Genomic DNA, 13,518 nt, shown 5'->3' with positions numbered 1-13,518 from the left:
TACTACCATGCTCTTAAATCCTACCTGTACACTCTCTAAAGCCTTCACATTCTTCCTAATGGACGCTGTCCAGAATTGGACAGAATATTCCAGATCAGTCAAGCCAGAAAGGTTCATGATACCTTGCTTTTGTACTTGATGCCTCTATCCATAAAACCAAGGGTTCCATCTGCCTTTTTAACCACTTTCTTAGCCTACCCTGCCGGCTTCAATGATTTGTGCACCTACACCCCAGGCATCTCTGTCCCTACTTCCACTTTAGAATTGGAGCCTTTAGTTGATAGTGCCTCGCTTCACTCTTCCTACCAAAATGTACCACATTGCAGTTCTATGTTGAATTTCATCTACAGTGCATCAGCCCATTCCACCAGTCAGTCTCTGTCCTCTTGAAGACTATGTTTTCCTCTCTACAGTTCACTATGCTTCCAGGTTTATGTCACCTGCAAATTTTGAAATTTGTACACCCAATACTAAGTAATTAACATATATATCAGGGAAAGAAATAGTCCGAGTACCAACCCCAGAGGAATACCACCTTCCTCCAGCCCGGAACACAAACTGCACTAATTTACCAAAGTGACTTTATTGTTCATGTTTCTGCTCAAATTCATTTGCATGATTTACCTTCCCATCCCTCTGACCCCATCCCAACTTCTAATCCCAGCCTTTGCCATGTATTTCATACCCTCTGCCCTTCCCCTCTCTAATGCTGACCATTCAGTGCTCAGCAAAGGTCTCAATTTCATACCCTTACACCCTCACCTCAATGAATTCTGAGCTCGGCTTCTTCTGCTGCCTCTGTCTCTGTGCTCATTTCTTTGGGCAGGAGTCCTCCCCCCATTCCATGGATCCTTTTACCCACCTCCAATATTCCCCCTCCACCTGGACCCCTCCCTCTGGCCTTTTACATGCTATCAATCTTTTCATTGAGAACTGTCAACGTGACATCAGCCATTTCAATTTCTCTGTTCCTCTCACCCACTCTAACCTGTCTCCTTCTGAACTTGCTGTACTCCGTTCTCTCAGGTCCAACCCTGACTTTGTTATCAAAACTGTCGACAAGGGTGGTGCTGTTGTTGTCTGGCGTACTGACCTCTAACTCACAGAGGCTGAGCGCCAACTTGCAGACACTTCTTCCTACCTCCCCCTGGACCATGACCCCACCACCGAATATCAAACCATTGTTTCCAGGACTGTAACTGACCTCATCTCCTCTGGAGATCTTCCCTCTGCAGGTTCCAACCTCATAGTCTCCTACCCTGCACAGCCCGCTTTTACCTTTTCCACAAAATCCACAAACAGGACTGTCCCGGTAGACCCATTGTGTCAGTCTGTTCCTGCTCCACGGAACTCATTTCTTCCTATCTTGTCTTCGTTCTCTCTCCCCTTGTCGAGTCTCTTCCCACCTGCATCCATGATTCCTCTGATGCCCTACATCATATCAACAATTTCCAGTTCCCTGGCCCTAACCGCCTCCTCTTCACCATGGACATCCAATCCCTCTACACCTCCATCCCCCACCAGGATGGTCTGAGGGCTTTCCACTTCTTCCTTGAACAGAGGCCTGAACAATCACCATCCACTACTGCTTTCCTCTGTCTAGCTGAACTTGTTCTCTCACTGAACAATTTCTCCTTAAACTTGTCTCATTTCTTCCAAATAAAAGGTGTGGCTATGGGTACCCACATGGGCCCCAGTTATGCCTGTCTCTTTATGGGGTACATGGAACATTCCTTGTTCCAGTCCTACTCAGGCCCCTCCCACAACTCCTTTTTCAGTACATCAATGACCGTTTTGGTGCTGCTTCATGCTCTCATCTGGACTTGGAAAATTGATCAATTTTGCTTCCAATTTCCACCTCTCTATAATCTTCACATGGTCTATCTCTGACACTTCCCTTCCCTTCCTTGACCTCTCTGTCTCCATTTCTGGTGATAGATTGTCCACCAATATTCAATTCAAGCCCACCAACTCCCACAGCTACCTCAACTACAGCTCCTCACATCCTGCTTCCTGTAAGGACTTCATCTCATTCTCTCAATTCCTTCACCTCCGTCGCATCTGTTTCGATGATTCCAATTTCCAAAACGGTGCTTCTGACTTGTCTTCCTTCTTCCTTAACTGAAGTTTCCCCCCACTGTGGTTGACAGGGCCCAGCCATGTCCGACTCATCTTCCGCATCTTTGACCTCACACATTCCCCTACCTCCCAGAACCATGATAAGGTCCCCCTTGTCCTCACCTTTCACCTCACCAGCCTCCACATTCAAAGGAACATCCTTTGCCATTTCCGCCAACTCCAGCATGATGCCACCACTGAACACATCTTCCCCTCACCTCTGCTGTCAGCATTCCGTTGGGATCATCCCCTTTGGGACACCCTGATCCATTCCTCCACCACACCTGACACCTCATCCCCTTCCCACGGCACTTTCACATGTAATCGCAGAAGATGTATCACCTGCCCCTTTACCTCCTCCCTCCTTACCATCCAAGGGCCCAGACACTCTTTTCAGGTGAGGCAGCACTTGACTTGTACCCCGTTCAATTTGCTCTATTGCTGCTCTCAATGTGGTCTCCTTTACATCAGGGAGACCAAACGCAGACTCGGTCTGTCTGCAAGCATGACCCAGACCTTCCTGTCGCTTGCTGTTTCAACACACCATCCTTCTCTCATGCCCGCATGTCTGTCCTTGGCCTGCTGCAATGTTCCAGTGAAGCCCAACACAAACTGGAGGAACAACACCTCATCTTCCGATTAAGCACTTTACAGCCTTCCGGACTTAACATTGAGTTCAACAACTTCAGACCATAAACTCTCTCCTCCATACTCACCCCCATTTTAATCCCCTTTCTTCTACATTCATTTTCATTTTTTATCTACTTGTTTTTTAAAAAATCATTTATCTATTGTTTTATCCCCTTTTTTATCCTATTTTCTATCCCTTTTTCCCACCACCCTCCCCCCACCCCATCCTCTTCAGGGCCATCTGTCACTTTTTCAATGTTGCTCTTTCACACAATGTTCTGCTTGTACCCTTGTTCTGCGATAATCACGTTCTGCTCTCTTACCTTTATGTCACTATTAGCACCTTTTTTAGCACTAACCACTACCATTACCAATCCCTTTGTTCTTCAGTTCATAACATCTTTGTCAATCCAACCTTTGTCCCCACCTATCGCTTGCCTTCTATCCAGCTCCACCTGCCCCACCACCCCCCTCCCAAACATATAAATTTCATCACATTTCCACTTCTCTTCAGCTCTGAAAAAGGGTATACAGACTTGAAACGTTAACTTTGTTTTTCTCTCTCCACAGATACTGTCAGATCTGCTGAGTTTTTCCAGCATTTTCTGTTTTTGTTTTAACTCAGGACTATTTGCTTGCCAAATAGCATAAGCGGAGATAAGCGATCCCACAACCAACAGATCAGATACTGCCACATCAAGTCATGAATGGTAGTGAACAATTAAACAATTCACTGCAGGAGAAGGCTCCACAAATATCCCCATCTTCAATGATAGAAGAGCCCAGCACATCAGTGCAAAAGACAAGGTTAGCACATTCGCTACAATCTACAGCCAGAAATGCCGAGTGGGTGATCCACCTCGGCCTCCTCCGGAGGGCCCAGCATCACAGATGCCAGTCTTCTGCCAGTTCGATTCACTCCACATGATATCAAGAAATGGCTGAAGGCACTGGACACTCCAAAGGCTGTGGGTCCTGACAATATTCTGGCAATAGTACTGGAGACTTGCACTCTAGAACTTGCCACACCCCTAGCCAAGTTGTTCCAGTGCAGCTGCAACACTGGCATGTACCTGGCAATGTACACAAAAAGCAGGACAAATCCAACCCGGCGAATTACCACCCCATCAGTCTACTCTCCATCATCAGTAAAGTAATGGAAGGGGTCATCAGCAGTGCTATCAAGTGGCACTTGCTTACTGATGCCCATTTTGGGTTTTGCCAGGATCACTCAGCTCCTGACCTCATTGCAACCTTGGTTCAAACATGGACAAAGAGCTGAATTCCAGAAGTGTGGTGAGAGTGACTGTCCTTGATATCAAGGCAGCATTTGGCCGAGTGTGGCATCAAGGAACCCTAGCAAAACTGGAGTCAATGGGAATCAGGGGGAAACTCTCCACTGGTTGGAGTCATACTAGCACAAAGGAATGTGGCTGTTGTTGTTGGAGGTCAATCATCTCAGCTCCAGGACATCACTGTAGGAGTTCCTCAGGGTGGTGTCCTTGGCCCAACCATCTTCAGCTGTTCCAACAATGACCTTCCTTCCATCATAAGGCCAGAAGTGCGGATGTTTGCTGATGATTGTACAATGTTCAGCACCATTCACAACTCCTCAGATACTGAAGCAGTCCATGTCCAATGGACAATATCCAGGCTTGGGCTGACAAGTGACAAGTATCATTCGCACCACACATGTACCAGGCAGTGATCATCTCCTAAAAGAGAGAATCTACCCATCGCCCCTTGACATTCAATGGCATTACCCATCACTGAATCCACCCCCCACCCCACCCATTATCAACATTCTGGGAACTACCATTGACCAGAAACTGACCTGGACTAACCATAAAAATACTGTGGCTACAAGAGCATATCAGAGGCTAGGTATCCTGCGGCAATAACTCACCTCTTGACTCCCCAAAGCCTGCCTCGCATCTGCAAGGCAGAAGTCAGAAGTGTGATGGTATACTCTCCACTTGCCTGGGTGAGTGCAGCTCCAACAAATCTCAAGAAGCTCGACACCAACCAGGACAAAGCAGCCCACTTGATTGGCACCCCGCTCACAAACATTTACTCCCTCCACCACTGACGCGTCGTGGTAGCATTGTGTACAGATACAAAGATGCACTGCAGGAACTCATTAAGGCTGCTCAGACAGCACCTTTCAAACCCCGACCACTATCATCCAGAAGGACAAGGGCAGAGATGCATGGGAACACCACCACCTGGAAGTTCCCCTGCAAGCCACATACTAACACCATCCTGACTTGGAAATATATTGCCATTCCTTCACTGTCACTGAGTCAACATCTTGAAACTTCCTTCCTAACAGCACTATGGATGCACCTACACCACATGGACTGCAGCGGTTCAAGAAGGCAACTCAGCACCACCTTATCTAGGGCGACTAGATGTGGGCAATAAATGCTGGCCTAGCCAGCGAAGCCCACATCCCATGGACAAATAGAAATGTTTAATATCACAGAAAAAAATGTTCAGGACATACAGTCTTATGAAATAAATTTAGCAAATCTTGTGTTTCTACACTCCTAAGAGATGACCTGCTTTTCAATACTGATCAATACATGCTATGGATTTATATTCCAGCACATTTTGGTTTTATGCTGTTAATTTATTAATTATTCTTTATGTTCCTATATCTGCAAACATGGCTCTGGCATCCTTGTCAAGGTTAAGTACAATGATAATGAGATTAAAATATGCTTGACTTGCACTTCCCTCAATTTAGTCTACTGCATCCATTGCTCCCAATGCGGTTTCCTCTACATTGGAGAGACCAAACGCAGACTGGGTGACCGCTTTGCAGAACACCTTCAGTCTGTCCGCAAGCATGACCAGACCTCCCTGTCGCTTGCCATTTCAACACTCCACCCTACTCTCATGCCCACATGTCCGTCCTTAGCCTGCTGCATTGTTCCAGTGAAGCTCAACACAAACTGGAAGAACAGCACCTCATCTTCCAAATAGGCACTTTACAGCCTTCCAGACTGAATATTGAGTTCAACAATTTTAGATCATGAACTGTCTCCTCCATCCCCACCCCCTTTCCGATCCCCCTTTTTTTCCCAATAATTTATATAGATTTTTCTTTTCCCACCTATTTCCATTATTCTTAAATGTTCCATTATTTTTAAATATATTTCCATCCATTGTTTTATCTCTACCTTTTAGCCTATTTCGATTCCTTCCCTTCACCCCACCCCACCTCCACAAGGGCTATCTGTACCTTGCTTGTCCTGCTTTCTACCCTTAACTAGCACATTCCTTAGATAATATCACCACCTTCAACACCTCTTTGTCCTTTCGTCTATGACATGTTTTGGCTATCTCCATCTATCACTGGCCCTCTATCCAGCTCCACCTGTCCGCCACTGCCCCCCCCAAACCAGCTTATATTTCACCTCTTTTCTATTTTTACTTAGTTCTGCTGAAGAGTCATACGGGCTCGAAACGTTAACTGTGTTTCTCTCTGCAGATGCTGCCAGACCTGTTGAGTTTTTCCAGCTATTTTTATTTTTGCATAAATAATACAAATTGATTCAATAAATGGATAGTCAACCATTCACTCAAGAAAACCTTAATGATCCAACTCAGAATTAGAGTATCTTCAAAATTAGTTCATTGATAAAGTATTTCAGTTAAATGACCATAACATAATGAGAAATAAAAATTATTTATTTGGTATCACCACTAAATGGTCACCTACACTTTTGGATGTCTGGCATGGTACTTCTGACAAAGTCAACATAATTCCATGCAAAGAGAATTGCTCGTTATATTGAGAGCCACTTGAACTAACAAAAACAAGGATAATTAGTCTAAATTAAGCATAAGAAATGGGAACCAGATGGGATGCATCGAAATCCAACACCTTTAATTTAGTTTAATTGGTTGGACTCAAAAGAGTTAAATCCACCACCTGCAAAGAAGTCAGTTCTTGGGCATGAGAAAATAAACAGAATTTTATGGATCGGGTGACTGACCCGACATCAGGAGGGATATTTGGGTCAGCAGCACGCACAGGCGGGTAATTTAACAAACAATAGGCAATTAAGGGTTGGCAAGAGGGAACCAGCCAATTAAGAGTGGCAGGCGGGTCATAGTGCCTGCAGCTCACTGTGAGGAACTATTTATAAAGGCACATGTTCAGCATTCAGGCATGCTGCTTGCACAAGCTACAATGGAAGACTAAAAACGCAGGCTTTGAGGAATGGCTTCATCATGAGGAAGGAATGCTCCCCAATTCAGTAACGTCACCCTGGGGGTGATCCTGCAGGCAACAAGATAAAAGAGAGATACATTCTGTTTCCAGCAGATGGGAGGAGAAGGCCAGCAAGGCGTAACGGGAAAGGCATAGCTGGAGGTGGTAGAGCTGTTGAGCAGCCAAGGGTTCATTGTAAAAAGGTGGGTCCAATGCAGGAAGAGATTTAATGATGTGCTGCAGTTTGGAAAGGCAAGTGGCATTTAGAATGGCAAACTGGAAGCCCAGCATGAACTAAAAGGCACCCATGAAATGTGTGGCTGGGTGGTTGACCAATGCATGAGAAAGCAACATTGCACACTGTTTTGGATGGTCCCTCTGATCTGTGGACACTTGGTGTGGTTCTTGATTACTGGTATGCATGACCTATCTTCCCTCAGACTGTAGTCACACCAGAATCGTACTTTGGTATTTGCTTAAAATGGTATATTAACACCCTATCTAAATGGGTTAAAAGAAGGTGTGTTCAACTTATCTCTTGAGACTCGAGAACATGACTGTTTGATGTCAGTGATACATCATCATCTACATCACTCGTTAGCATATCCATTCTGTTAACCCTTACACTACACCTCCCCCCATGTATACTATCTACTTTTAAACAACAATATGAAATAATGTCTTTAACTATTTACATCACATTTCTGTAACTCCCTTCTTACAACTTCAACTTCTACCCACTCCTACTCCTCTTCTCCATCTCTAAGTTACAGCCCTGGGGGACTTCAGTCTCCCACAGTATTCTTGGCCCTTAGGGAAGACTTCTTGGGGACATGCAGGCTTTCTTCTTTCTCATGGAGGACATCGTGATCAGCAAAATAGGACAGCAACTTAGCAGCATTGCTTGTATGCAGAGTGTAGACTTCTGGACTACTGAACTGTAAGGGCAATGAGCCTTTTGTAATGAAAGACTGATCCAAGAGAGAAAAATGAAGGGCATCAACTCTTGGACTCTCCTGAACTAGAAGAAAAGAAATTAGGACTCCCTAAGGAATGTGTTGTTCCCTCGAATCGCACAGGGAAAAACTTTTAGAAGACAAATAATCTTCAACTCCAGTGAAGGTTCTCACTGCCGTATCATTCACTGCTGCATTGAAGACAAAAAAGTATTGAAGACCTGAGATTCCAAATAATCTGGACAATGAAAGTACCAGCAAAAATGTTTCCCCTGGCTGGGGTGTCTAGAACCAAGGGACACAGTCTCAGAATAAGGGGCAGGTCATTTAGGACTGAGACAAAGGGGAATTTCTTGATTCAGAGGGTGGTGAATCTTTGGAATTCTCTGCCCTAGACTCCTGTGGAAGTTCAGTCATTGAGTATGTTCAAGACTCAGATCGATAGATTTCTACATATTAAAAACATCAAGGGATAAAAGGGTAGTGCAGGAAAATGGTGTTGAAGTAGAACATCAGCCATGATCTCATTGAATGCAGAGTGGGCTTGAAGTGCTGAATGGCCTACTTTTGCTTCTACTTCATAGGTTCAGATTGCAGAATTGCTATCTTGGAGACTTTGGACATAGAGAGAGTGTCCCAGAGGGAAAGAGACAGGGAAAAGCTACTGTAGTCAGCAGAGGGAAAAGGTTGTTTTTGTCTTTAGCTTTCAAACAGAATGCAGGGTGGAAAACATTCACTAGTTAAAGCGAAGGAACCCATAGAAATTTTAAAGACACTGGTAGATGCGACCTGGCAAGGTCAGGGTAACAAATCACCGGACTGAGCCGTGCTGCTGGAGGTTGGTTCAGGGTTTCTAGGAAGACTGAGGGAAAAGACCTTTGGCAGTCACCCAACATTATGATTCAGTGAAACGGGGAGAAACAAATCCATTGGAAACTGGGAGTAACTTTGGACTGGGTCCTGTAAAGACTAATTCTGAGGGGAGCATGCTGTAATGTATAAATGTGGCACGGAGTCCTCTTTCATGTTAAGAAGCTAATAAGAATATCTTTCCTGTAGTTTAGACTATTAGTTGTCTGCTAAGTAATGTTTAGTTGCTTGGTAGTATAGAACTCGAGTATTTCTGAAAAAAAGAGGCACGCTGTTAAAGACTTCTCAATAGCCCCTGGCTCATTCTCCCTGGCAATTCCTTGACCAACCAGAGTTGACTTACCAACCAATCAGTATCCTTTTCTCACGCAGTATAAATTGTTGCTCCCTTTGAAATTTGGTATTCTTGCATCTGTCCCGATGAGTGCAAAATGAAAACATTCTACAGCATGGCCTGAATTTTGCGTTCTGAGGTCAGACATGCGCCTGACCCGAATGCACGTAAAATAGTGCAAAAAGACATTGGGCGTGCATCCCGATGCCATAGCGCACGCGTGAAGTATTGAGGTTGGCTGGGGTGCACAGGATTCGGAGCAGCACCTACTGACAATTAAAAAGCCAATTAAAGCCACTAAAAAGCCAATTGTCGGAGATTTAACATTGCCAATGGGGTTTTTAGCTGGTTGCATGGGCAAAACCGGGGGGCCGATTTCACTTTTTTATCATTTCCTCATCCAGGGGCAGGGTAAAAGGCTCCAGGAGCAGCAGCACTTTCTCTGCCATTGCCAGTTCTTTGCTGTGTGAGTAGAGTTTCTTGGCAGTTTCTTTGCATCTCGTTTGATTGTCAAGCCTGTCTTTCAGCATCTCAGGCCCTCATCTTCCCTGGAAGGTTCCTCTGAGTACTGCAGCACACAACGCTCCTTCATTTTCAAGGCACTGCTCTTCTCCATCCCATCTAATGGGGATAGTGTATTCCACTGGTGGAACTCCTCTGAAGAGGAAGAGAGGGACAGGAGGGAGAGAAGGACAGGTGGGCGCGGGCAGCGTCCCAGGGAATGTCCTTTAAGAGGAGAGGCACGGGCTCAGTTGGTGCATTCCCTACATATCTGCAAACTCCCTCACCAAAATGGAGGTTTACAAGGATGTTGCCAGGATTAGAAAAGAGTAGCTTCGAGGAGAGATTGGATAGGTTGGGGTTATTTTCCTTAGAACAAAGAGGTGACTTAATTGAGGTGTACAAAATTATGAGGGGAATAGATAGAGTGGACAGGATAAAATTGTTTCCTTTGGTGGAGAATTCTAGAATCAGGGGACATAGATTCAAGATAAGTGGCAGAAGGTGTAGCGGGGACATAAGGAAGAACTTTTTAACGCAGAGGGTAGTGGGTGTCTGGAATTCGCTGCCCAAGTTGGCGGTAGAGGCAGAAACTCTAAACTCTTAAAAAGTACCTGGATCTGCACCTAAAGTGCTGTAAGCTGCAGGGCTAGGGGCCGGGTGCAGGAAGGTGGAATTAGAAAGGGCACCTGGGTGTCCTTGGGCTGGCATGGACAAGAAGGGCCGAATGGCCTCCTTCTGAGCTGTACCTCTTCTATGGTTCTATCTTGTAGTTGACATGTAGCTACCTCAAAGTGACGTGTGTGCAATTAACAGCACCCTACACTCGGGGAACCCTGCAATCCATGTGAAGACGTGTGCTCACTCCACCTGCTTCTCTCTGACGAGAGTGAATGTATTCAGTTCTCTTGAAAAACATTGTGTGGGTGAGGTCACTGAGGCTATGGTGAATGGCAAACTGGGAGATGTTGCAAGTATCTCCAGCTCCAGCCTGGAAGATACCTGGTTCCATTCACATTTCACAACCACTGGCAATGCTGTCTTTGCCCTGCTCTGAGATAGCAGATTTCAGTGAGGACATCCTTATTGAAGTACAGATATCTGGCACACAATTCCTTGCAGCGGTTCAGGCAGGAGAATTATTCCCGGAACACCCTGAGCAAATGGTTTATACAGAATCCTTGAAGTCAGGTCGAAGTCCTGCAGCATGTGTCACATCACTCACTGTACACTTTAGCAACTTTAAAGAACTCCTGGAAGCCATTAGACACTTCTACAATTGCAGCACAATCACAAGAAATCAATCAGCTGTAAGTAGTTGATGATCACTTTAAATAATACTGCATGGAGTGTTCGCTGGAGTGTTGAGCTTTGTGTGTTATACGTTTACTGATATCTTGATCTGTTTCCTCTGCATACTTCCGGCAGACATTCCCTACATGTCTGCAAATTCCCTCACCAAAATTGTATGCAGGATGGCTCATGAGAGAAGTGTGACTTGGGCACCATTTTGAAGCCAAATGGCATTTGTGGTGCTGAAAAGCCAGACACAAAGGGAACTGAACTTTGTGACTATGTACAAAAGCAAAGAAGTTATGTTAAACTTTCATAAAACTTTGGATAGGATCCAGCAGGAGTATTGTGCTGAGTTCTAGGTACCAGAGAGGTTACAAAGGAGATCTAATGGAATTGTATCCAGGATGAAAGACTTCAGTTACATGGAGAGAAACTGTGGCACTTTTTAGAGCAGAGAAGCTTAAGCGGAGATTTGATAGATGTTTTTAAAACTTACAAGAGTTTTGATAGGGTAAATAAGGAGAAACTATTTCCAGAAGAGTTGGTAACCAGAAGACAAGGATTTTAAGATAATTGGTAAAAGAGCTTGCAGCTCTTTTTGATGTTCTGATCAGGTATGCACTGCCTAAAAGGGTGGTGCAAGCAGATTCACTAAGAACTTACAAAAGAGAATTGGATAAATACTTGAAAAAGAAGCATTTGTTGGGCTTTGGGGGGATAAAAGCTGAAAAGCAGGACTAAAGGGACTATGAGCCAAATGCTCTCTTTTGATGCTGTATCATTCTGTAATTCCATGATACTCCACATTAGAGAACTGAGCCATTCACCTTGCTGTGTACAAAGCCAGTAGGTATACTCATTAAAATACTTGCAATGCTTCATTTACCTACAATTCAATCTACATCAGGGATCATGCAGAGGAGTGGATCACCTTATCAACAAATTGAGATTTTGCAATCACTGGCTTCGCTGCAGTGCTCACTGGTCACTACACAGACAGCTGCCCACACTGTTCTTGTGGGCTTTTGAGTGGAAATCTATTCTCATTGGGCTTCTGATCCAGTGTGGTGCCCTTTACAGGGGACCTGTAGCAGGACAAGCAACAGGGAAGTTCTTTAACTAACCAGATTGAAAACTAATCACTGAGACATGCAGAGCTTGAATTTGGCTTGGTCGCACTAATGGAGTTGGTGCTGTAAAATCTTGAGTCCCTGAATGGCCTATGCATTCTTTCCAGACATTCCCAGTGGGGCCTGCATGCTGGCCCATTCTGGGAAGAAGGCTAGTGCACATGTGCCATTCATGCTCCTGAAGCACCTGACTGGCCAGATGGTGATGTCGAATGGGTGTTCTGGCTGATTTGATGCATGTTCTTGAAACTTGGACCGCACAGATCCACTCAATGCAAATGCTATCCACCCACAAAAGTACATGCTTTCAGCTAAAAAGGGGGATACTCACGCTAGAGTTATTTAAAGGGTCAGCCATCCAACTTGTTGATAGGGTAACTTCAGACTAACTTCTTCTATTGTATCATTTGTCAAGGACTGTGGAGTGTTTTTTGTGAGGTTGTGGTAAGCTGCTGGATTTAGCAGTGATTGTTGTTGCATACTCGTAGGGAGGGTAGAGGACTTGGTGACCTGTCCACACACAAGCTGCATCAGATGTGTGGACAGCAGTGGCAGTGCCTCTGGGTCAGCAGCATGACAGTGAAATGAGAGAAGTTGTAAAGAGAAGTTTTGTGCAGATAGACGAGGAGGAAGAACAGAAAGAGACAAGGATGAAGGATTAAGGATGTCCCTGCTCCAGATGGGCTGCCTGTGAATACCTACTCAGACCTCCTTCACCACAACTGCAATGTTCCATAACTTCTGTGTGCTGTGTGTGACCAGCTTGTTGCATTGTATGGTCCCTTTAAAATTGGTGCTCAGCCATACATGTATGTGTCTTCAATTAAGTATTACTTGTGTGTGACCTGTTTGATCCCTGTGTGGCACATTCCTGATTGTTGTGCAGACATACACCCTCACAGCTTAGAGGGAGCAATGCACTTCTGCTCCACTATACCCAACCTTCCTAATTATCTGCAACATCCCATCACAGTGTCCTTTTGGCCAAAATCCAGCAATAGAAGCCATCATCAAAAACCCTGCCATAAAATCTTTATCAACTAACACGTCCAATTATACAAAAACAAACTATTCACCCTGTGCATTCTCTTAGTGCCTGCTTTGCGGGTGCCCTTACCCATCCTACTCTCCTACACAATGCTACCTCAGTGGCTGCAGCATGGCTAGTGCAAGGCTGCTGATTCTCACTGGAGCAGAGTGCAGCAGATGTGTGCTCTAAGGTGCCACTGTCACTCCAATTTTATTAACTGGCAGAGGACAGGTTGCTGGACTGCTGTCAGCCCCTGCATGACAGTAAGCAGAGATTTCATGGCCTTCCACTGCAGCACTGAGACATTGAGTGGCTTCCAGCCTATTGGTGCAATGGAAGCTGATACTTCAGCCACACGATGCTGCATGATGGGCAGCTCTGCAAGTGCTGTCATCACTCCATGATAGAAAGAATGGACTCCAAACTATGCA

This window comes from Carcharodon carcharias, chromosome 3, assembly GCF_017639515.1.
Source record: "Carcharodon carcharias isolate sCarCar2 chromosome 3, sCarCar2.pri, whole genome shotgun sequence".
NCBI lineage: Eukaryota > Metazoa > Chordata > Chondrichthyes > Lamniformes > Lamnidae > Carcharodon > Carcharodon carcharias.
This window is presented reverse-complemented; position numbering follows the sequence as displayed.